At 43.1% G+C, this 25,986-nt stretch overlaps 1 protein-coding gene across 3 annotated transcripts in view; it reads right to left on the bottom strand.

The window, feature by feature from the left end:
- The window catches only part of EDNRA (endothelin receptor type A), a 124,251-nt gene that overhangs the window by 47,425 nt on the left and 50,840 nt on the right, over positions 1-25,986 (bottom strand). The gene's annotated exons all lie outside the window — the stretch shown is intronic.

Here is a 25,986-nt window from a genome sequence, read left to right as displayed (position 1 = left end):
CTTGCTTCAGGAGGAGGGGAGAGAGGACTGGCAATCCCGAGCGTAGGATTGCCCGTCCTCTCTCCCCTCTCTCTCTTGCAACTTTTTTTTTTTTTCGCTTTTTCGCTTTTTTTTTTTTTTTTCGTTTTTTCCACTTTCGTTGCTTGCTTCGAGAGGAGAGGAGAGAGGGCTGGCAATCCCGAGCGTAGGAGAACCGTCCACTTCCTGGTACCTGTCATTTCAAATGTCATTTGAAATGTCAGATACCAGCGTGTCCGTGAAGCGTTAGGCCAGCGCACCCAGGATACTGTATAGCGCTCTATACAGTAAAATGGGTTGCGCGGCCTAACGCTTCACGGACGCTTCTTACACGCAGCTTGCATTTGCAAGCTATTTACATACGGGATCGAGCGGTAGGTGAGCTGGACTGTGCATGCGGCAACCGCTGGTGCGCCCGGCACTAACGCAGCTCTCCCTACTGATCCTTACTGTATCGGCCCGAATGTGGGTAAAATCACATTTTATTTATTTATTTATTTATTTATTTATTTATTTAAAATCTTTTCTGTACCGTCGTTAAGCGGGTGCCATCACAACGGTTCACAATAGGGCACAAAAACTATATGTTGTATAAAGTGTCTGGAATTCTAACTCTTAAACAGGTGCCATCAATATACTGTAACATGCAGCTGCTCACCTTATGCCTTTTTTTGTGAGGAGAGGGGAGAAGAGGGAACAAGTCAGTAAGCAAGTAAATATGTGTTATTTTATGTGAATGATTGTGTGTCTATGACTGTATGAGTGTCAGTGAGACTGTTTGTGTGTATGTCAGCCTGTGAGAAAATGTATGTGACTGAGCGTTTGTGTGTTATGTGTGTCATGTCTATATAAGAAAGTATATGACCAAGAATTTGTGTGTGCCAGTGAGCGCGAAAGTGTGTTTTTGTGACCGAGTGTTTGTGTGTGTGTGTCAAGCAAGCATGTGAGAAAGTGTGTATATCAGCAGGCATTTGTGTGGGTGTGTCAGTGGATGACTAACCACTTGTGGGGGTGTCAGCATGCGAGGGAGAATGTATGTATATGAGCGCACAAAGAAAGTCTGGGCACACTGGTGTTTGGAATCAAAAGTTTCTAGGTATGGAGAACAGGGGATTTTTTAAAATTTTTATTGTTTTAATTCTTGGGTGTTTGATGTGCCTGCTGTTTGAAATATTTTATTGAAGTTGGGAATTTTTTAGAAAAAGTTATATGAATTTTTAATTATTTGATATTCTATTTATCAACTGTTTTGAAATATGTATTCTTTTTATTAGTATGGTTTTAGTATTATGATTGATGTTTTACACTTTTTTGATTGTATTTGTTTGTTGTTTTATGAGGAATTGTGCCCTTCCAAAACACCTCTACCTCCTCAGGAGGCGGATGCGGTGGCTGACAGTGGACCCCATCCTTCTGGCGGCTGAAAAAAAGGGCCTAGGCCCTATGGGTGTGTGTGGGTGACTGCCTGTGTGTGTGTGTGTGTGTGTGTAAATGTATGCCTGTGTATCTGTGTGGGTGGGTGACTGCCTGTCTGGGAAGATGGGTGACTGTGTGTGTGTTGTGGGGGGAGGGGGGTGAGTGCCTGTGTGTGGGAGTGCATGTGTAACTGCTAGGATTTGGGTGGGTGGGTGAATGAATGGGTGCCTTCCTGGGATCTGTCTGTATGAGAATGGGTGCCTGCCTGAGTGGGCTCTTCCGGCAAGCCTATCCAGAATCGCAGGAACACTCCGACACCGGTCAAAGAGCAAAATAGTCCACTATAAGTTTCACTATAAGTTCCACTATAAGTTCCACGACCGCCCTTACCCCCTCAAGGCCCTATTACGCCTGATCTGGACAGACCACGTGTTTTAAAAAGACTCCTTTGTTGATGCATTAGTATTCTAGCTCATGTATTACTCATGTTTTTTTTTTTTTGCCCATCAATACTGTTCTCCGTTACCTGTTTACCCCTATTTAGCCTACCCTCTTTTTTAACTATTCCCTACACTTATTCATGTTATTTTGACGAGTTATTGTTGTCTATTTAATATTTAATAATTATGTTCTTATGTTCAGAAACTCTGTTTAATGTAACGCCTCAACCGCGACAGTTTTGTTCTATGTAAACCGACCTGATTTGATATTTGTATTGAGAAGGTCGGTATATAAAAATCCTAAATAAATAAATAAATAAATAAATGTGTGTGTTTGTTTGTGTGTGAAAATGATTTGATGCCTGCCTGGGAGGTCTCTGTATGTGTGTGTGTGTGTGCGAGAAAGAATGTGTGCATGCCTGAGGGTGGAGGGGAGAGGTGTGAGAATGAATGGGAGTCTGCCTGGGTGTGTGGGCGTGTGTGAGGGAGCCAGTGAGAGTGAGAACGAGTGTGTGTATGAGAGAATTCGGGGGAGTAAGAGCTTGTGGGGGGGGGGGGGGTGAGGGGAGAGAGAGGGTCTTAAGAGCTTGAGAGTGTGTCAGTGTCTGTGAGAGAGAGAGGTTGTGGGTGTGTATGTGACAGTGTATGTGTGAGAGAGAATGGACATGCGAGTATGTGTGAGAGAGAGAGGATAAGGTTTGTGTGCCCCCCAATCCACAAACATTTTAGGGTAACTGGAAATCAAAAGATTATCAGATATGGAGAGTGGGTAATTTTTAAATTCTTATTAGATTTAACTGATGAATGTTATTTGATGTGTCTCGTTTTGAAATATTTTGTTTTTTTGAGAACATCTGAAAATAAATGTTGCTGTCCTGTTCTTCAGCCACTTTGAAATATTTATTCTTCCTATTAGTATAGTTTTACTATTATGAATAATGTTATATTTCTTGATTGTATTATTGTTTTATGAGGAATGATGGTGTTTCTATTTTTCCACTTTTGCACTTCATGCAGTTTCCAGTTCAGTTTTTGTCTGCACATTTCTGTTTATATTTATTCTATATTTGGTGTCGATCCGTCTGTGTTCTACATGTGTGACCGAAGGGACATATTCTGCTGGCATGTAGTTTCTGTGTAGGGATATAGCAGCCTGGCTTATTTTGTTTTCCTAATAGGAGGGGTATTGGTGTTTTAGAACCTGGTGTCATATTTGTAGTGTTGTTTTTTCAAAGATAGGGTTGTTACTGCTTGAGTGCTGGCATTTAGTGCTCTTTTGGTATGGGAGGTTTATTTATTTATTTAAACTATTTCTAGGCCACTTATAGCAAACTTATTGCACTAAGCAGATTACAATGTGAAAACAAAATACATCATAATAGGTTTACTATATTATCATTGTTATTCAGTTTACTCATGGCTTTCTGAGGGCCAAGCCTACATCAAATGTATTTTACAATAAGCCTAATAACAATAGTCTTTTTTGCAGAGTTTTCTGGTTGGCACTAATGCAGTGCATGCAAAAATAATATACATGTTGCTGTGATACTTTTACCTTGGAAGACCATGAATATCTTTTTTCATGTGCAATCTGTTATTACAAATGCAGTTTTTAATTGTGTGTAAAGTTTGCTATCTCATCCGTCACCTCAGGTAGCAGATTGTCTTGAGCTGCCTCTGGCCACTGCTATTACTGACATCAGAAGCATGGGATCTACTTAATGCTTTGGGTATTTGCCAGGTACTTGTAGCCTGGATTGGCCACTGTTGGAAACAGGATGCTGGGCTTGATGGACCCTTGGTCTGACCCAGTATGGCAATTTATGTCCTTATTTTCATTTCAGATTAGCATTTGTGTATAAACGAATGCCAATCCCTTATATATATATAATGTGATGGCAGAAAATGACCAAGTGGACCATCAAGTCTGCCCAATTATTCCTGTCCACACTGCCAAGGATATATCTCAGCTGCTAACCAGTCAGTGTGACCACCTGCAGGATATCGTTCCTTATTCAAGACAGTTTTTATTGTCTTATGCCTTGCTACTCCATTTTCCCAGCATGTAACATCCCCTATGTAGTTCATACACAGTACTCCTTCCTTCCCATATCTAACCACAAGCTGCATAATAATCCAGACATCCACCAACACCAGTGGAGATACTGCCTGCACATTTGGCTTCCTAGGTCCCTGTGGCCTTTCTGGATGGCCCCCCCGAACCACCAACCTGCTGCACTGACCTAACAGACATAAGGAGTATGTATAATATATAAAATCTGTAATGGATCTGCCAGGGATGGCCAATTCTTCATCTGAGGCCATTTCTTCTCTTTCTTTCAGACATTACAGGCTGGATACTGTGCTAGGCTAAGGGTCAAACATCTGCAATATATGTGGCACAAACTCCAGGATGGAGCCATCATCTGCCTGCTCTAATTCCTGCCGCTCAGTGGCAGTGGTGCGATCTTCTGGCATGTGTCTATTATTGGCAAAGGTTTATCCCTTTTGCTTCCATATGAATAGTCAACAAGGCTCCTACACTGCTATTCTACAGCAAGGCCCCTATACTGCCACTCCCCTGCCCTGAAATATGTTACTATCTCACCAAGTCTCCAACCTTTCTAAAAGGTCACAGTCCTGGTTTGTCCCATCTCTCCCAAAAGGTCCTGAAACGTAATTAGGCATGAAACCTCCTACATATTCCATAAACAGGTTGGGGCCTATAGAACAACCCTGCAGAAGAATCTTAGTGGATTCTTGTTGTGTGTTCCTAATTATATGCTTGCAGTGCTGGACAGTTCACCCCTGATGTTCTGCTGATGCTGCAGCCATAGGCTCTGCTAGGGCAGCGATAAAGTTCAAACTCAACCTTTCAGTGAGACATTGGTCCAGTGGTGTGAAGCTAATGGGACAGATATTTTCACCACCCTTCTTCTTCAATGGACATGCATACATAAGGATAGAAGACTTGCCATACTGAGTCAGACCAAGGGTCCATCAAGCCCAGCATCCGATTTCCAACAGTGTCCAATCCAGGTTACAACTACCTGGCAGGATTACAAATAATTAGATCTGATGCTGCTTACATTCAAGTATAAGCAGTGGCTTTCCCCAAGTCTACCTGGATAATAACTTTTTATGGACTTTTCCTCCAGGAACTTGTCCAATCCTATTTTAAACCCAGCTACACTAACTGCCATTACCACCTCCTCCGGCAATGAATTCCAGAGCATTGAGCAAAAAAATATTTTCTCTGATTTGTTTTAAATGTGTTACTTCGTAACTTCCTAGAGTGTCCTCTTGTCTTTGTATGTCTTGAAAGAGTAATGAGAGAGTATTTTTCTCAGAGGTCCTGTTTAATAATGTCTTGATAGTGATATTTCATCTGAGCTACAGATTTGGGGACAAATCCAAACCTCCCGAGACTTCCAAACATATTGGTTTCCAAATGCCTGCCTTTATGTCAGGGATTTTGCATAGAGTTTCTCCCAAAGCGTGCACTGTAGCTCTCTAGAATAGGCTCTAGGATGAAGTCATTTTCTTCTTGCCTGGCGCAGTCTGGAGTCTGTGCTCCAGCATCTGTTTTCCCTCCTGCTGCAAACCCTTCTGCATTTCCTTCTCTTCTTCAGTGCTCTCCCTCGACAGAGACAGGAGGTGCGTACATTAGGAAGTCCTTGCCTTATTTGTGTCTCTTCCCTTTCCCATCTTCCATCCCCACATCCCCCTGGCTATGCCGTCCTGCATTCCTCCACCTGGTGTTTAATGGGCCTGACCTGGTCTGTCTCGGGTCCCTTCTCCATCTCCTAGCCTGACTGCGCTGCCTGCCCCACCACTACCTCCTTCCTCTCCAGTCCTTCCTGCACTCTAGTAAGTCTTGTTCCTATAGCCTCCCTTCTCCTCCTTATTCTCCCATCTCCTCCCATTGCACCTGCCCACACTTTCACCTCTCCCGCCCTTTCCGTACGCACGCACACACACACGCAGTCGCATGACTCTATCCGTGCTCAATTCTCTCACTAACCACATCCCACAGGAGACTGAGGGACAGAACCAGAAACTCATCCACTCACCAATGGAAGGGCATTACACAAAAGACATACCTGACAAGGCACAAGCCGGCAGATGCACTTTTTCCCCTCTTTTTGACCTCCTTGGGCCTTTTCTCCTGGGGTTCAGTTGCTCTTCTACTCCTCCGCTGAGCACCGGCCAGTAGCCCCACGTGCCAGACTTTGTTTTATAAAATTTTCAAGCAAGGCGGCAGAACAATGCAGAAAAAAGGTCCGTGCATGGTCAGTTTAGCACATACACACTATTCTGCATAATATCCACACGCTATTTAGTGATCGAGCACTAACCTTTTTAGGTTAGCGTGCATATTAATAGCATGCATGTGCTACTGAAGCTATTTGTTAGAATGTGTACTACAGCAGTGCTTCCCAACCTTTTTGTTTCGTGGCACACCTAGCACAGGGTTCACTTTGTTGTGGCATCCAACCACTTTCTCTTCTCTTCCCTCACCCCCCCCATCCCATTGGCACCATTACCTTCTCCCTTCCCGCTTTCTCCACCATAATTGAAACCTCTCTCCCCTGGCATCATCGTCTTCTTCCCTTCCCTCTCCACCACCCCCTGGCATCATCATCATCATCACCTTCCTTCTCCCACCGTCTCTTCCCCTTTTCCTCCCATTATCATCACCATCACTCCTCCTACCTCCATCATCACCATCTTCCCTCTCCCTCCACCACCCCCTCCCTGGAATTATCATCCGTTTCCTTCTCCACCTTCTCACCCCTGGCAAAATCATCACCATCTTCCCTTTCCTTCTACCTCTCTCCCCCACCTCCTGGTATCATCATCACATTCCCTCTCTCCCTCCATCTCTTCTCCTCCTCATCTCTGGCATCATTACCACCTTCCCTTTCCCTCTACCCCTCTCTCTTACTCCCATCATTATCATGCTTTTCCCTCTATCCCTCTCCCTGCCATCACCTTCCCTTTCCCTCCATCTCTCTCCTCTACTCCCAGGCCTCATCATCATGTTCCCTCTTCCCCACCACCTCTCGCATCACCATCACCTTCCCCCTCCACCCTTCTCCCCCTCCTCCTGGCATCATTACCTTCCCTCTCCACTTCCACACCTCTGGAATCATCACCACATTCCTGTTCCTTCTACCCTTCTCTCCCATTCCAGGCATCATCACTTTCCCTCTCTCTCTCTATCCCTCCCCTCACCCTCAGGCATCATCTGCACCTTCCACCACCTCTTCCCCCTAACCACTCGCATTGTATGACCTTCCCTATTCTTTCATTCCCTATCATCCTCACCTTCTCTCTCCCTCCACCTGGCATCATCTGCACCTTCCACCACCTCTTCCCCCCTCCACCCACTCACAGATCATGACCTTCCCTATCTTCATTCCCTATCATCCTCACCTTCCATCTTCCTCCACCTGGCATCATCTCCTTCCGTTCTGCCTCCACCCCTCTCCCTCACCCCCTGGCATCATCATCAACTTCCCTTTGCCTCTACCCCCCCCCCTGCCAATTACCTTCTCTTCCCTTTCCCTCCACCCCTGGAATCACCTGTCCACTCCCTCACTTCCTGGCATCATCATCATCATCATATTCCCTCTCCTTCACCCCCTGGCATCATTACCTTCTCTCCCAAACTCCTTTCCCCCACTAACATCATCATCATAATCTTCCAATTCCCCCAGCCCGTGTCATCTTCTCTTCCCTCTCCTTCCACTGCCTGTCATCACCTTCCCTCAGCCTCACTCCCAGGCATCATCGTCGTCCCTCTCCCTCCACCTCTCCTCTTCTTTAAAGCATCATTGCCTTCCCTCTCCCCCCATCTGTTGACATCAAGTTCCCTTCTCTCTCCCCTCCATACCTGGTGGCACATTCAGCTGTCCCTTTCCTCTTCCCACCCTCAATCTCTGAACAGCAGAAATCTGGGAGCAATGCTTTACCCTGTGCTGCTGCTTCCTCCACCTTTGCCAGCTTCCCTCTGCAATCTGAAGTGCGTGGGGCCAGCAAGTCTTACAGAGCCAGCAGAGAGAAAGCAGGAGCAGCTGCTGCTAAGCGCTGCTCTCTGATGCCCCCTGCTGGTGGGAGGACATCATGCATGCCCAGAGGGAAAGGCAAAATGAAGACTGCAGTCGTGTAACACCGGCTGGGAAAAGCTGCACTAAAGGATTTACTGCATTGCATGTTAAGTTATGTTTTTAACATGAATGGTAAACTTTTTGGGCCCCCATCTAGTGACAGTTAACATTTTGTATGTATTTTCCAGTCCAGAGTCCACAAATGCTGATGGTACAGTATCTACCAGTCTGTGATTGGGACTGAATATATATTCTGAAAGGCCTCAGAGTGGTGCCTGGATCAAATCGTGAGTCATTGCAGACCCAAGAACAAATAACAGGATCAAAAGCAAACATGAAGCCAAGCCCTGCAACTGATACGAGGAAGCACGCACTTAATCCTGAATTTAGGATGTTCACAGACACTTTGATACAGAACCAGAATGAGAGGTCTAGAGGCTGGGCGTAGGAGCAGGAAAAAGGGTGTGGATGTTTTTGTTTCAGGTTCCACTCTGCCTAAGATTTTCTCATTATCTTGTGGATATTGTCTCTAAAATAATTTTGTTGTGGAACACTGTTATTTATCTACATCCTTTTATTAAAAAAAAAAAAAAAATGCTGTTTAGGGCAAAACCTTCCTGGAATGCATTAGTAGAGCAAAACAAACTTAACAACAATGTTGTGAAAAAACCTTTGTCACACAAACTGTAGACACAGAATGAAATCCTTCCATGCCTCCAGATCACACGGCCATTTTATTGTCACAGTAAGAGTGCTATAAAGAATCTTGAGAATGAGGAGTTATGAATCCACAGTGAAATGGAAACTTTCTGAAAGACATATATTTTCAGAAAGTCCATGGATCTGCCAAGTCATTTTTATCTGTGCACCTTTTAAAAATGCCTGGGGCAGTGGTTCACACCCAGCTTGTCAGCTTTTCAGGATATCCACAATGAATATGGATGAGATAGATTTGCATGCAATGGAGGCAGACCACGCTGAGCCCTGAGGACAGTCTGGGAGGAGTGACTGGCATTAATCGTAATCCTGTGAGTTTGTTTTGACAGAAAAAGATGCAAACCATCCCAGTGCTGTCCCGTAATGCAACATTCCTGCATACAGTATAACAAAGTCCGATGGTTAAGTGTATCAAAGGCAGCCAATACATTCCATAGAACCAAGACAGAGCTGTGATCACTGCCAAAGTCCCGACTGAAGACATCAAAGCTTGACAGCATCAGAGTCTCTATACATAAGGACCTCCTAAATCCAAACTGGAATTAATCTAAAGAGTGATTCTCTTGGATGAAATCATCCAGCTGCTTCAACACTGAGGCCTCAATGATTTTTGTGATAAATAACAATAACAAAATAGGTCGATAGTTTGCATGTCATTGACATCTAGGCCTGAAGAAATTAGGAAAAAGCATAAGCACTGTCAACTTAAGTGTAAAACATCGATAAGACAGGCAAAGAGAGAATTTGAAATGAAGTTGGCCGTAAAGGCAAAAACTCATAATAAAAACTTTAAAAAATATATACAAAGCAAGAAACCTATGAGGGAGTCGGTTGGACCGTTTGATGAAAGAGGGGTTAAAGGGGCTCTTAGGGAAGATAAGGCCATTGTGTTTACTAATGAGGATGTTGGGGAGATACCAGTTCCGGAGAAGGTTTTCAAGGGCGATGACTCAGTTGAACTGAACCAAATCACTGTGAACCTGGAAGATGTAGTAGGCCAGATTGACAAACTAAAGAGTAGCAAATCATCTGGATGGGTTGATATGCATCCTAGGGTTCTAAAAGAACTAAAAAATGAAATTTCAGATCCATTAGTTAAAATTTGTAACCTATCATTAAAATTATCCATTGTACTGGAAGACTGGAGGGTGGCCAATGTAACACCAATATTTAAAAAGGGTACCAGGGGCAATCCTGGAAACTATAGACCAGTGAACCTGACTTCAGTGCTGGGAAAAATAGTGGAACTATTCTACGGATCAAAATCGTAGAGCATATAGAAAGACATGATTTAATGGATCACAATCAACATGGATTTACCCAAGGGAAGTCTTGTCTCACAAATCTGCTTCATTTTTTTGAAGGACTTAATAAACATGTGGATAAAGGTGAACCGGTACATGTAGTGTATTTGGATTTTCAGAAGGCGTTTGACAAAGTCCCTCATGAGAGGCTTCTAAGAAAACTAAAAAGTCATAGGATAGGAGGCAATGTCCTTTTGTGGATTTCAAACTGGTTAAAAGATAGGAAACAGAGAGCAGGATTAAATGGTCAATTTTCTCAGTGGAAAAGGGTAAACAGTGGAGTGCCTCAGGAATCTGTACTTGAACCGTTGCTTTTCAATATATATATATAAATGATCTGGAAAGGAATACGACGAGTGAGGTTATCAAATTTGCAGATGATACAAAATTGTTCAGAGTAGTTAAATCACAAACGGATTGTGATACATTGCAGGAGGACCTTGCGAGACTGGAAGATTGGGCATCCCAATGGCAGATGAAATTTAATGTGGAGCACAGGACTTGGTGAGAGAGGTAAAGGTGGTGGGGCCGCTTGGCATTAGTGATCATAATATGGTCAAAATTGAATTAATGACTGGAAAAGGAACAGTATGCAAATCCATGGCTCTCGTGCTAAACTTTCAAAAAGGAAACTTTGATGAAATGAGAAAAGTTGTTAGAAAAAAACTGAAAGGAGCAGCTACAAAAGTAAAAAATGTGCATGAGGCGTGGTCGTTTTTAAAAAATACCATTCTAGAAGCACAGTCCAGATGTATTCCACACATTAAGAAAGGTGGAAAGAAGGCAAAACGATTACCGGCATGGTTAGAAGGGGAGGTGAAAGAAGCTATTTTAGCCAAAAGATCTTCATTCAAAAATTGGAAGAAGGATCCAACAGAAGGAAATAGGATAATACACAAACGTTGGCAAGTTAAATGTAAGACAATGATAAGACAGGCTAAGAGGGAATTTGAAAAGAAGTTGGCCGTAGAGGCAAAAACTCACAGTAAAACCTTTTTAAAATATATCCGAAGCAGAAAGCCTGTGAGGGAGTCAGTTAGACCATTAGATGATCGAGGGGTTAAAGGGGCACTTAGAGAAGATAAGGCTATCGCGGAAAGATTAAATGATTTCTTTGCTTCGGTGTTTACTGAAGAGGATGTTGGGGAGGTACCCGTACTGGAGAAGGTTTTCATGGGCAATGATTCAGATGGACTGAATCAAATCACGGTGAACCTAGAAGATGTGGTAGACCTGATTGACAAACTGAAGAGTAGTAAATCACCTGGACCAGATGGTATACACCCCAGAGTTCTGAAAGAACTAAAAAATGAAATTTCAGACCTATTAGTAAAATTTGTAACCTATCATTAAAATCATCCATTGTACCTGAAGACTGGAGGATAGCTAATGTAACCCCAATATTTAAAAAGGGCTCCAGGGGCGATCCGGGAAACTACAGACCGGTTAGCCTGACTTCAGTGCCAGGAAAAATAGTGGAAAGTGTTCTAAACATCAAAATCACAGAACATATAGAAATACATGGTTTAATGGAACAAAGTCAGCATGGCTTTACCCAAGGCAAGTCTTGCCTCACAAATCTTTTTCGACAACAAAATCACCGCACTCATAGCCCCCCTCAAAGGGCCTATGCCGCACACAAGCCACGCAAGCAACCACAGCCCGCAATCAGCTACAGCAACCGCTCGTCAAACCAACACATACACAGCAGCGCTCGAAACTCTTGAACCCACGTCCACCCTAGAAATAGCGAATATCCTTAGGAAGATAAAACCGTCCTCTCACCCCTTAGACCATATACCATCAAACCTGCTGAGTTCAATCCCTGACATCATTGCCAAGCCAGTTGCAGATATCATTAACTGCTCCCTCGCCCAAGGCCAAGTTCCTGACCAACTCAAGTTAGCATTGCTCAAACCTCTCCTCAAAAAACCCAACCTTCCCACCACAGATCCGGCTAACTACAGACCTATAGCTAACCTCCCTATGCTAGCTAAAATTATGGAGAAAATTGTCAACAGACAACTTTCTGAATTCCTTGACGACAACAATATCCTCACCACTAACCAATATGGATTCCGGAAGAAAAAGAGCACCAAATCTTTATTATCCACACTAACGGACACCATTATCTTCAATCTCGAAAAAGGCCAACCTTGTCTCCTCGCGCTTCTGGATCTTTCCTCAGCGTTCGACACCGTGAACCACTCTAGCCTACTACAACGACTAACAGACATCGGCATCACAGGAACAGCTTTCAACTGGTTTAAGTCCTTCCTAGAGAACAGAACATACAAAGTTAAGATAAACAACAAGGAATCTCACCCCATCCAAGCCAAGATGGGGGTACCACAAGGATCATCACTCTCCCCCACCCTCTTCAACATTTACCTTCTCCCACTCTGTCATCTACTTACTAACCTCAAGCTCACCCATTTCTTATACGCGGATGACATACAAATTCTCATCCCTATCACGGAGACCATACACAAAACCATGGACTACTGGAAAAAATGCCTCTCATCCATCAACGATCTTCTAACCAGCCTCAACCTGGTTCTAAACACCAACAAAACGGAAATCCTCATAATAGCACCGGATCAATCTGCCCCGCCAACATCCAGCAACTCTCCAGACACCTCAGGATATGCCACCGCACCACAAGTCAGAGATCTGGGAGTACTACTAGACAACAGACTCAGCCTCAATAAATTCATAAATAACACTACAAAAGAATGCTTCTTTAAATTACAAGTGCTAAAGAAACGAAAGCCCCTTCTACTCTATAGGGATTTCCGCACAGTACTCCAAGCCATCATTCTCCCTAAACTAGATTACTGCAATTCACTCCTGCAGGGCCTTCCCGCATACACCACCAAACCACTCCAGATGGTACTGAATGCCACTGCAAGGATACTTACCAACGCCAAAAAAAGGGACCATATCACCCCGATCCTCCAGCATCTCCATTGGCTGCCCATCAAATACAGGATTCAGTTCAAAACCTGCATGATGATTCATAAGGCCCTATATAACATCTCTCCACTCAACTTAACCTTCCAGCTTCAACTACACTCCTCTAAAAAACCAACCAGAAGGGCATACCAGAACAGAATGATCACCCAACCTGCAAAATCTACCCTGAGGAAACGCGCTCTATCTACAGCGGGCCCGTCTCTCTGGAACTCCCTACCACCGGACCTCCGCCTTGAGCCGTGCCATACTACTTTTAAAGTGAAACTCAAGACTTGGCTCTTCCGTCAAGCTTTCCCAGAGAGCTAAAAGCAAGAAGAACAACAACCATCCTTGCCTTACAGCAATAATCTAATGTTTATATTGCTTCAGTTATATGTTTCCAAGTTGTGTTCTAAGTTGATCTTAGTTGTTCTAAGTTGATCTTAGTTGTTCTAAGTTGATCTTAGTTGTTTTCCCAATAGATTGTACTTTATTATATATTATCCGTTCATTATTTCGATATGTTCCATGTAAACCGCCTCCCCGGCGATAGTTATCTCTGTTAAATGTGAACCGGAGTGATATGTATTGTATACAGGAACTTCCGGTATATAAAAACCAAAAATAAATAAATAAATAAATAAATCTGCTTCACTTTTTTGAAGGAGTTAATAAACATGTGGATAAAGGTGAACCAGTAGATGTAGTATACTTGGATTTTCAGAAGGCATTTGACAAAGTTCCTCATGAGAGGCTTCTAGGAAAAGTAAAAAGTCATGAGATAGGTGGTGATGTCCATTCGTGGATTGCAAACTGGCTAAGAGAGGAAACAGAGAGTAGGATTAAATGAACAATTTTCTCAGTGGAAGGGAGTGGCAGTGGAGTACCTCAGGGATCTGTATTGGGACCCTTACTTTTCAATATATTTATAAATGATCTGGAAAGAAATACGAGTGAGATAATCAAATTTGCAGATGATACAAAATTGTTCAGAGTAGTTAAATCGCAAGCAGATTGTGATAAATTGCAGGAAGACCTTGTAAGACTGGAAAATTGGGCATCGAAATGGCAGATGAAATTTAATGTGGATAAGTGCAAGGTGATGCATATAGGGAAAAATAACCCATGCTATAGTTACACAATGTTAGGTTCCTGATTAGGTGCTACAACCCAAGAAAGAGATCTAGGCGTCATAGTGGATAACACATTGAAATAATCAGTTCAGTGTGCTGCGGCAGTCAAAAAAACAAACAGAATGTTTGGAATTATTAGAAAGGGAATGGTGAATAAAACGGAAAATGTCATAATGCCTCTGTATCGCTCCATGGTGAGACCGCACCTTGAATAATGTATACAATTCTGGTTGCTGCATCTCAAAAAAGATATAATTGCGATGGAGAAGGTACAGAGAAGGGCTACCAAAATGATAAGGGGAATGGAACAGCTCCCCTATGAGGAAAGACTAAAGAGGTTAGGACTTTTCAGCTTGGAGAAGAGACGGCTGAGGGGGATATGATACAGGTATTTAAAATCATGAGAGGTCTAGAACGGATAGATGTGAATCGGTTATTTACTCTTTCGGATAATAGAAAGACTAGGGGGCACTCCATGAAGTTAGCATGTGGCACATTTAAAATTAATCGGAGAAAGTTCTTTTTTTCTCAACGCACAATTAAACTCTGGAATTTGTTGCCAGAGGATGTGGTTAGTGCAGTTAGTATAGCTGTGTTTAAAAAAGGATTGGATAAGTTCTTGGAGGAGAAGTCCATTACCTGCTATTAATTAAGTTGACTTAGAAAATAGCCACTGCTATTATTAGCAACGGTAACATGGAATAGACTTAGTTTTTGGGTACTTGCCAGGTTCTTATGGTCTGGATTGGCCACTGTTGGAAACAGGATGCTGGGCTTGATGGACCCTTGGTCTGACCCAGTATTGCATGTTCTTATGGACAAGTGCAAGGTGTTGCATATAGGGAAAAATAACCCATGCTGTAGCTACACGATGTTAGGTTCCATATTAGGAAAAAGATCTAGGCATCATAGTGTATAATACTTTGACATTGTCAGCTCAGTGTGCTGCAGCAATCAAAAAAGCAAACAGAATGTTAGGAATTATTAAGAAGGGAATGGTTAACAAAATGGAAAATATCATAATACCTCTGTATCGCTCCATGGTGAGACCGCACCTGGAATACTGTGTACAATTCTGGTCGCCGCATCTCAAAAAAGATATAGTTGTGATGGAGAGGGTATAGAGAAGGGCAACCAAAATGATAAAGGGAATGGAACGGCTCTCCTATGAGGAAAGGCTGAAGAGGTTAGGGGGGCTATAGAGGTCTTTCAGATCATGCGAGGTCTTGAACGAGTAGATGTGAATCGGTTATTTAAACTTTCAGATAATGGAAGGATTAGGGGGCACTCCATGAAGTTAGCAAGTAGCACATTTAGGACTAATCGGAGAAAATTCTTTTTCACTCAACGTACAATAAAGCTCTGGAATTTGTTGCCAGAGGATGTGGTTAGTGCAGTTAGTGTAGCTGGGTTTAAAAAAGGATTGGATAAGTTCTTGGAGAAGTCCATTAACGGCTATTAATCAAGGTTCCTTAGGGAATAGCCACTGCTATTAATTGCATCAGTAGGAAGGGATCTTCTTGATGTTTGGGTACTTGCCCGGTTCTTGTGGCCTGGTTTGGCCTCTGTTGGAAACAGAATGCTGAGCTTGATGGACCCTTGTCTGACCCAGCATGGAAATTTCTTATGTTCTTTCTTCAATAATGGCCGAAAGGAGACAGGCTTTATTAATTGGGGCAAACTCCCTTGTTAGTTACAATGAGGACAATCCTATCCTAGCACATTTCAAGATAGAGGTTTGACAAAGATTCAACGGGCACATGGAAGAATTAATTGAACTTATAATTTGCTTTATTTCTGTTTCAGCCGTATGCGGAAAAGGAGTCCATTTTGCCTAAACACCAGCAGGAGCCTCAAAGCCTAATCACAGTAAGCACAAATATCCGATATTTTTGTAAGAAAATAGGCCAGGAACTGTTCACTAGTTAGCGAGTTATGGTTCTGTCTGTGTGATCCCATTGGTATCTCGGGGAAGTTGTAAGGCCTTTCACAATTGTCATGAATACTATTCCCAGCATCCTGAAATTGTGAAGCAAAAAAAAGCCTTCTTGGAAGAATCACACATCTTTCCATGTAATGTAAGCATCTCAGAGGATCTGGAGCAATGCCAATGGCCTGTGTACATAAAACAAGTAAATAAGTAAAATTAAAAAAAAAACCCTGCAAGAATTCTGGGTGTGCAACACAGTCCTCTATGGAAATGAATATCCTGCTGCAATCGTACTGATGCCGATTGTGGCAAGCAGCAGAAATAGTAGGTTTTAAATGAACGTAGATGGCTTAGGTAGCAATTTCCCTCCACTCTCGGGGAATGTGGCTGTGACTTCAGCACCCGTGGCCCTGTGCATCCCAAGGAGCAGGAGCCTATACTGAGTATTGAACCTATGGAACGGCTTCATACTCCTGATCATTCTATAGTGCACGTTTTACCTGAAAATCTGTTTATACCAAGGGGGAAAAAAAACATATTTGTGCTTATTTTTCATTCATTCTCACTCAGTGCAAGAACAATGAGAAAGGAGGAAGGAGCTGAAATTGCACCAGGAAACCTTTCTATTGCTATGTGGTCTTGCTTCTGCAATGGAGTCTCCTTGGCAGGTGGGCCATTTGCTGTTTCATCTGCCGCCAGGCCACGTTGGTGGCAGAGGTGCTTAACAACATAACGCATTTTTAGAACCAATGTTGTCCTTCCCTAGAACCACAGTCCAGCAGGATCCCAGAGCAGATGCAGGTGAACAGCGATTTGAATCACGGTGCTGGCTCAGTTCCAGGAATATTGCTGTAGGTCCTGGAAGCACAGCTTGGATTCCAGCCAGGCCAGGGCAGTGCCACATTTATTTATTCATTTGATTTCTAGGCACCTTTCAGACACTTCAAAGCGGATTGCATTCAGGTACTGTAGGCATGGTCCCTGTCCCCACATGAGAGTTGTAAAGTTTCAGCAGTGGTTGCGACCTACAAGATATGTTGGAGCAAGCGTGGGTCAGTTTAAAAGCAAATATATAAATTATTAAAACTACTTGACGACCCTCAAAAGTATGAGCAAGGTTAAAAAAAACAAAAAACCCAAAGCTTGACTTGATCAAAGCATTTTTTAAAGGCAGAAGAGATTTATTTGTAATGCTGCAACAAGGCGCTATTGTGCCATGAGAAATTTAAGCTCAGAGCCATTATAAATCTGAAGACCCACTTAACAAAAGAGAGCCTGCCTTAGTTCTCCCAGTTACATGAAATCCTTTAACATATATGGACATCTTTGATACAGCGATGGCATAAGTTATTATTCAAATAAGAGCCTCCTTCTCTGACTTCAGAATCCATCCTGTTCCGAAAACCACACAACTGCCAAGAGCCTGACTCCTTCGCAGTTAACCCCTCTCCCCTTCCATAGAAACATACAGCACGAGAGCAGATAAAGGCCACTCGGCCCGTCCAGTCTGCTCATTCTCCACCTCAAGCCCCGTCCTCTTCCTCGGGGCTTGAATTCTGATACGTTCCTCATCTCGACCGCCAATCCGCACAGTAATCTCACCAGACTTCCATGATTCCTTACAGAAAGTGATATGAGGATTTTAATCATGGGAATTACGGAGGATTTTTTTTTTGGCATGTAATATGTGACTGCAAGAGAATTCTTGCACCTCACCCTCTGACAGATCATCTGTCTTTAAGAAGTACTCCTAAGAGCCTATGCATTAAACTTTACCGTTCACAATAGGGACCTGCTGAGCATGCTAAAAATAGTGTACTATGTAATAAGGCCTAACTATGTATATTAAAGTGGTTTGGAAAGCCATTAGTGCAAGCATGCTAAAATTAATGTGTCCACACATGTAAATGAAGAAACATCTTAAGCAAGTATATAGTATGGTATGCTCACCCTCCATGCTAATTAGCAAGGGCTCACTAATGGCATGTCTTTAAAATCTGTGGTGGACAAGGTGATAGTTAGCTAGTGAGCATGCTATTGAGTAAGGATGTTCAATTATTTTAAACGACATGGAAAACCCCAATGATAATTCTAATTTCATTTTGTGTCATTTCCCATCTGATGGAGGAGCAAAATGAAGGCATTCATGCCAGGCTGGCATTGCAAGCAGGTTCAAAGCTTAAGGGCTTCTTGCCTGTAGATCTTGCAAGATTACTCATGAGATCAGCAGGAGGAAAGTGCTGGCCTGCGAGTTTTCAAAATGCTTGCGGTACCAGCACGAGGCGACTGGTTATCCACCTTACAGGGCCATTTATCAAATCGTGATATGGCGTTTTTGCATGCGAAAAATGCCTTAATGCATGTGAAAATGCCTTAACACACACGATAAGCACAATAACGCCCGGTGTGCTGATAATTTTTAAAAGGGGAGGGATTTCTGAAAAAGTGGGCTGGCTTCATGAGACCATAATATTGGGCAGTTTTAACCTTTTTCAAATGTGTTAAGCTGTACAATATTATCCATTTTTAGAGAGAGAGAGACACCATAGTAAGCAGCTATTTATGCTACTAGAGGAGGCCCACCAAGTAACTCGAGGTGAGGTTTAGGTAGTAGTGTAGAGGTTAGGGGCCACTTTTACATGCAGAGTGAAGGACATTAAATCTTCACAAGAGTGTACTGTTCTGTTCGTACATCTCACTTTGAATGTCAAAGTGGCCCCTAACCCCTACACTAATGCCTAAACCTCATCTCGAGTTACTAGGTGAGCCGCCTATAGAGATATAAATAGCTAACTACTAGAAGGGTCTTGTAGATTACAATATAATAAACCTTACATTCCAAAACAGCACTAACTTCCAGCACTCAAACAGTTACAACCCTATGAAAGGTAACCCTACAACCATTACACTAGCTCTCAAACACCATTATACCCCCTATAAGGAAAACAGAACAAACCAAACTTCTACAGATCCCCACATTGAAAAGACACATTAACAGAATATTTAACCTCACTCACCCATGCAGAACACAGACAATTTCTCTCCAAACATAGAATAAAGTGTCATAAAGTATAAATGGAAAAGTGCAGTCATAAACTGAACTGGAAACCACAAGTCAGACTCTGTATGTAGTATATCAATAGAAAAATAAAGCATCATCAATCCTCAGAAAAAAATCAAACAATAAAATAAAGAAATATAAAGCATCAATCATAAAGGTAAAACCATACTAATAAAAAGTAACATCCATAATTTAAAAACTCATATATTTTTGAAATTTCCTAAATACAATATAATATTTCAAAAAAGCATACACATCAATTTAAAAAAATCACTCTCTCTCCATACTTGGGAACTTTTGACTTCCGGTCAACCTGAGATTGTCGTGGAGGAGTAGGAAGGGAAGGGAGGTGCACAAACTTTCTCCATCCTCATATACACACAGACATATACAAATACTCTTTCAAACCTCACATACGGTCACAGACTCATATAAGCTGGCTGGCTCTCTCTGTCAGGCTCGCACACATACTGGCTTACTATCTCTCAGGCACATACATGTTGGTTCTTCTCCATCTCTTCCACACACATACACACCCATACAGTCACCTCTCCCTCTCTTCCACACAAACACACACATGTTGGCTCCTCTCCCTCTCTTACACACATAGACACACAATGGCTCCTCTCCCTCTCTTACACACACACACACACACTGGCTCCACTTCCTCTCTTCCACACACACAAACAGACACGCACACACACATACGAGGGCTCTGGCTCCAATCCCTCTCCTTCAGTTGAGCTGCAGGCCTTCTCCACCACTGCTGCTGGGTTGGATGGTCTCCACCTCTGCCGCTAGGCAGGATGGCTGCAGGCCTCCTCCTCTTCTGCCACAAGGCAGGATGGACTGCCTCAATGGCTGTGGGCCTGCTCTACCTCTGCTGCCGGACGGGATGGGCTCCCCTGGCAGCTGCAGCAAGGATGGTGCAAGGGTATTAGATGCCCTAGGCAAATCTTACAGCCTAGCTCCCTCTCCCCCCATCTCCCCATACACAATTTCAAATTATGCATTTATAGCACACACATTGTTGTGATGTACTGCTGTGGTGCCAAACAGAAAACTCTGCAACTTGGAACTCATATGGCATTAGGTCTATTATAACATGTTAGATGTAGGCATGGTCCTCCCATATCAAAACAGTACTATCTGCCAACACTAAAACAGTAACAATCCTTCCTATGAAAAGGATCAGAGTTCAAGTCCCACTCTCGCTCCTTGTGACCTTGGGCAAGTCACTTTACCCTCCATTGCCTCAGGTACAAACTTAGATTGTAAGCCCTCTGGGGATAGGGAAATACCTACAGTGCCTGAATGTAATCCACTTTGAAATGCTGAAAAAAGCGTGAAAAGCGGAATATAAAAAAATCTAAATAAATAAATAAAACAAAATATTACACTAGAATCTAAAACATCAATACAACTCATATCAGGAAAACAGAACAGGCCAAGCTATTACAAATCCCTACAGAGAAACCATATGCTAAAAGAATGCTTCATCTCAGGCACACATGCAGAACACAAACCCTCACCAAATACAGAATAAAGATACCATAAAGTATAAATAGAAATGTGCAGACAAAAACTGAACTGTAAATCGCAACATGCTAGACTCTGTATATAGTGCAACAATGGAAAAACAGAAATATCACCATTCCTCATGAAACATCAACAATAAAATCAAGATATATAAACCATTAATCAATGGTAAAATCAGAGTAATTACAATAATTTCAAAACAGCTGATATGCCAAAAACCACCAAATAATAAAAAATAAGGATAAAAAAATCTCCTGCTCTCCATACCTGGGAACCTTTGATTTTCAGTCTGAGCTTGTCATGAATTACTGGGGAGATGCAGTGGCTGCAATACACAAGTTTTCTCCTCTCTCTCTCATGTACCCACTCTCCAACACAAGCATGCTTGCTTACCCGTACATATTCATACAAACACTCTCTCCCCCAAATGCTCTCACATACACATGCTCTTTCTCCCTTACACTCTCAGTCTCCCTCACATGCTCTTTCATACCCACACACAAGCTCTCTCCTCTACATGCTCTCACATTCTCACACCTTCTCTTTCCCCCACATGCTCTCATACACAAACAAATGCTCTCTCTCCCCCACAAGTTCTCACACATGCTCTCTCTCCCCACAGGCTCTCACTCCCACAGGCTCTCTCTTCCCCAAATGCTCTGTCTCACACACATACTCTTTTTCCCTCGCATGCTCGCTCCCTCACATGCTTTCATGCGCACGCACGCACATACACACACACACACACTTTCTCTTTCCCATACATGCTCTCACACACACATGCACTTGTTCTCAACCATACACTCTTGTTTTTTCTCTCCCTTCTAGGTGCAGGCAGCAGTAGCTTTTTTCTTGGACTTTCACACAGCAGGAGGCCTCCATTCTCTTCCTTGTGAGCAAACACGGCTTTTGTCCTTGGCCACACAGGCCGTTTACTGTTGCTCCTCTCTTCAGCAGTGCAGCCCAGCCACCGATGTAGCCTCTCTTCAGCTGCGTGGCCTGGCCCGGCCACTAATGCTGCCTCTCTTCAGCTGCATGGTGGGGTAGGTGCCCCTGGCGGCTGTAGAGTCTTTTCTTCTTTGGGTGAGATGGGATCCCCTGCCCCCTTGGCGCCCTCTATAGCCTGGCACCCAGGGGCCTTGGCTCCCTGGCTCACCTTCGCTACGCCACTGGGCTCAGTCCAGAGGCTGACTGAAGAACCTTCATCTGCTGGTAGTAAATTGGATTTGCTGGCAAAGAACGCTTAACTCTTGAAAACATTTTTTTTTCTCAAAGGGTTGTATATTGTGTATATTGTGCGTTAGTTTTTAAGGCTTGTATTGTTTGCAATTGGAATTAAAAATAATGTATGTTTAGGGATAATGGACTTTGGATTCATTTTGTGAGCTAGTAAAATTAGTATTTGTTTGCAACTGTAAAGAATTGTGTGCGTTTAGGGATAATAGACTTTGATTAGAAGAAATCATTTTCAATTACCCCTGTGTCCCTCAGTCTGAGAGACTCAGTGCCAACTTAACAGGTATTTTAGAGAAGGAGTAGATATCCATTCAGTGCCACAATGGGAGGAAAGAGAAGGAGAACACCAATCAGTCTGGTGCTCACCCAGTGGAGACATCAAAGGAGGTGCCTACAAAGTTCAACAGAGGAGGAGAGGAGTGAATTAGAGATTAAGATCAAGCAGTGGATATCAATACTAAAGGGGATCCGTTTTGATTAGAAGAAACCTTTCCACTCAGCCCAGGGGCAGACCCAGATTTCAAAAGAGAAAAGAAGGGTTCGTAGGGGAGAGATCAAGGGAGCAAAGATTCACTATTTTACTGCTTTAAGTTTGCATTATGGTTGCTACCAGACAGAGCTGTACAAAGTGGATTATTCACGTTGAAAAAATACTTCGGTAAAATTGTACGCTGAAACACCAGTAGAGTGTTCTGTCTATCTATTGGCACTTAGAAGAAGATGACACACCTAACATCTTGGGCCTTGGAGGATTGTCCTCCGCCACCCTCAACGGGGAACCTACACCAGCGTTTCACGAGAGTGCGTCAGGGACTCAGAGCTGCTAAGTGTGAGCCCCTTCGCCATGAGGAGATCCCTGCAGGGGTTACATACGTATAATTTATATCACTGCTGCATTGTTAGTATTTGCAGTCCATGCTTACAAAGAGGATCTCAGCAGCATTTTTGCTAGTGTGATGTTTAGGAAATGCAATTTGTGCGTGCCGGAACACTTAGCACTGTTAAAAGAGTCTTTCATTTTGCTAAGGGAAAACCTACACGCTGCAAACTGTGATTGTACATTTCAGTTTATAGTAGGAGTAGCAAGAGTGAACTCTGCTATGTGTCACTCAGTAAAAACTGACTGGGAGTATGACCTGCAGACGTGACGGGGAGGAGCGGCTGGGCCCAGACTAATCTTCCCATGAGAAACTTTCATCCATAAAACCATATGCTGAAAAAGGAGCTGGCCGCTTCGGTTGCACCGTGCAAAAAACTGAAACTGATAGGACATTGAACTGTTGCGTTTGCCCCCCAACCATTTCAGGACAGCATGGACTTGTTCGGAACACTCTTAGAAAAAAAAAAAAATCTTAATGCAGTTTCCTTTGAAAGTTTCTTAATTTTCTTCATAATTTAGTTTTCCTCCTGAGTCTCACGGCTGAAACCGTGTTCGTATGCTAACTGGAAATCTTTAATGGGAATGCTAGCCTAAGGTCTTCCCTGTGCTGGAGTAAACCTTGCACTCTTGCAAAACCTGATTTAATTAATTGTTTTTCAGGCAAGCTTGGGATCATGGACTCAGAAATGGTATTTTAGAATGGAGGTATCACTGCACGCAGTGAGGTCCTGCAGCCTTAATTTTCTCTCTGGTGGAGCAGAGAAAACAAACTGAACATAACAGGCCTAACATGAGTGCATTCCATCGTACAAAGTCACAGCTGTGCTTCAGAAGGTGCAACTCGTGTGATATGATTTATGCGCACAATTTTTAAAATAGAAAAATATGGAGATACATTTTTACCAGGATTTATGGGGTAGATTTTCAAAGCAGCGTGCGGGTGTACATGTGCACGCAAGTTTTAAAATCAGGGGTCGGCGCGCGCAAGGGGGTGCACAATTCTGCACCTTGGGGTAGATTTTAAAAGAAGCGCGCGCGGCCTACGTGTGTGCGTGTGCTACCCAGCGCGCGCACATGTACGCGCATGTTATAAAATCGGGGGTCGGCGCACGCAAGGGGGTGCACAATTCTGCACCTTGCGCGCACCGAGCCGCGCTGCCTTCTCCCGTTCCCTCCCCCCTAACCTGACCTTCCCACCCCTTCCCTTAACCTTTCCTCCCCCTAGCCCTACTCTAACCCCCCCAAAATTTTTAATTTACCTTTTGCGCCTGCCGGCCGACTGGCAGCATACAATCCCAAGCTCAGCAGCAAATGGTCACTGTGCCTGGAGCTCTGACCCCGCCCCCACCCTGCCCCTGACCACCTCGCCCCCACCCTGCCCCCTTCCCGGGGCTTTATGCACGTCGCTGGGCCTTTTGAAAATAGGCCCAGCGCGCGTAAGCCCGGTTACGCACGTAAATCCTCCAGATTTACGCGCGTAACCTTTTTAAAATCCAGCCCATAATCGTATGATCAGCATTATCTAGAGTTTAAAATTAGATATAGACTACACAACAAATAAAAATTATAAATTACAACCAAAGACAAATTAAAAACAAAATAATATTGATCAAAAAACATTAACATGCAAATAAGATCGGCGATCAAAAACAAAATGATATCTATATACTTTGAATCCTGCCAAAGGGAAAGGTAGCTAGGGATGCTGCCAGAAGCAGATGTAGTGGGTGGGCGGGAGAGAGGGAGGGAAGGATAGGAGGAGGCTTTGAAATGTAATTTTCGGCAAATGGGGAGGGGGTCTGAGGAGGATGAGTGAGGCAGTAACCACCAGACCAGAGATTTGCAAAATGTTTTAAGTTTGCCAGGAGTGGATTGGGGAGGATGGAGTCGTGACCTGACATGGCCCTTTTCTCATATATTCACTGGGGTCGGGGAATCAAGCTGTCAGGCCCACGCTGCAACATTTTGTTTGTTTGTTTGTTTACACTATAGCCATATTAACCAGCTATCTTCCTTTGAATAGAGATGGCTAAGCCTCAAGTTATTCAGGTGCACGGGCTCAGATAACTTTAAGCCTAACTAGTAATATTTAAAGATAGCCAGTTAGGGTTAAAGTTAGCCTGATAACTTTATTTGTGGATATTCAGCAGGGTGTTTATCCTGCTGAATATTCGGAAGATATTATCTGAGTAACTTTAGCTGGATCAGCTAGCCGTTTAAGGCTTTTTGAACAGTATGTAAGTTAACACACACACACACACACACACACTTTAGACTCTTGATAGAGCAGGTGTAACTTAAATGCACATAACAGGTCACTTATCCCAGAATTTTAAAAGCAAACTTATGCACAGACGTTTGCTTCGAAAATTCAGAATAAAGTCTGTACATAAAAGGTACACACAAAACTTTACCCCAACATGCAGAGTAATAAAATTACCCTCCTTACAAATAAATCAAAAGAACTCAGGTGGTAAGAAGTCAGGTTTATTTTCTTAAAATAGATTTCTGAATTTCAAGTAATCATTGGTAGCAAGGATTTCTCTAGGAAGACTGCTCCACAATTTAGGGGAAGCCAATGGAAAGGCCCTACCTGTAATGTAACTTCTGTAGGCGAGGGGCCTAGAAGGAATGCATGGTGCCAAGCAATCTTTCAAGTACAAGAATCCGGCTCTCTCAGAATTCTGAAAGCTAATGTAAGGATCTTAAACTGTTCGCCAAGGGCTATAAGTAACCAATGTAAACCTTTAAGGGTTGAGGTGATGTGTGCAGCCAGTGGATATCCAGTTAGTACATATGCTGCTATATTCTGATTTAGCTGTAGCCCCTGAGTCAGTTTTATTTTTTTTTTACATTTTAGTTGTGTGTATGGTATATTTTGTAAACCACACTATGATGTACGGAGTAGCAGAATAAAAACCCTTTTTAAATAAGTAAATAACTAAATAAACTCCCATACAATGAACTGAAGTTACAAGTGCGTGGATTACTGTCACCGAATCACTTTGATTTAAATAAGGATCTGACTGACGGGCTGAGCAAAGGTGGGCAAATAATCATCATGTGATGGCAGAAATTTGAAAATCCCTACTCAAAGTAGAGTCAGTAGTTACTCCCAAGATATGTTTGTAACCCTGTGTGGGGGAGGTCCATGTCATAGGGGTTGTTAACAATCATAGCCGAGCAGATGGTGCAGTGAACCCGCGAGGGTGATGTAATCTGCCATGGACAGGGAACTCTCCTC

Source organism: Rhinatrema bivittatum, chromosome 1 (assembly GCF_901001135.1).
Source record: "Rhinatrema bivittatum chromosome 1, aRhiBiv1.1, whole genome shotgun sequence".
Taxonomy (NCBI): Eukaryota; Metazoa; Chordata; class Amphibia; order Gymnophiona; family Rhinatrematidae; genus Rhinatrema; species Rhinatrema bivittatum.
Note: the sequence above shows the minus strand (reverse complement) of the source record. Positions and strands in the feature narration are given on the sequence as shown.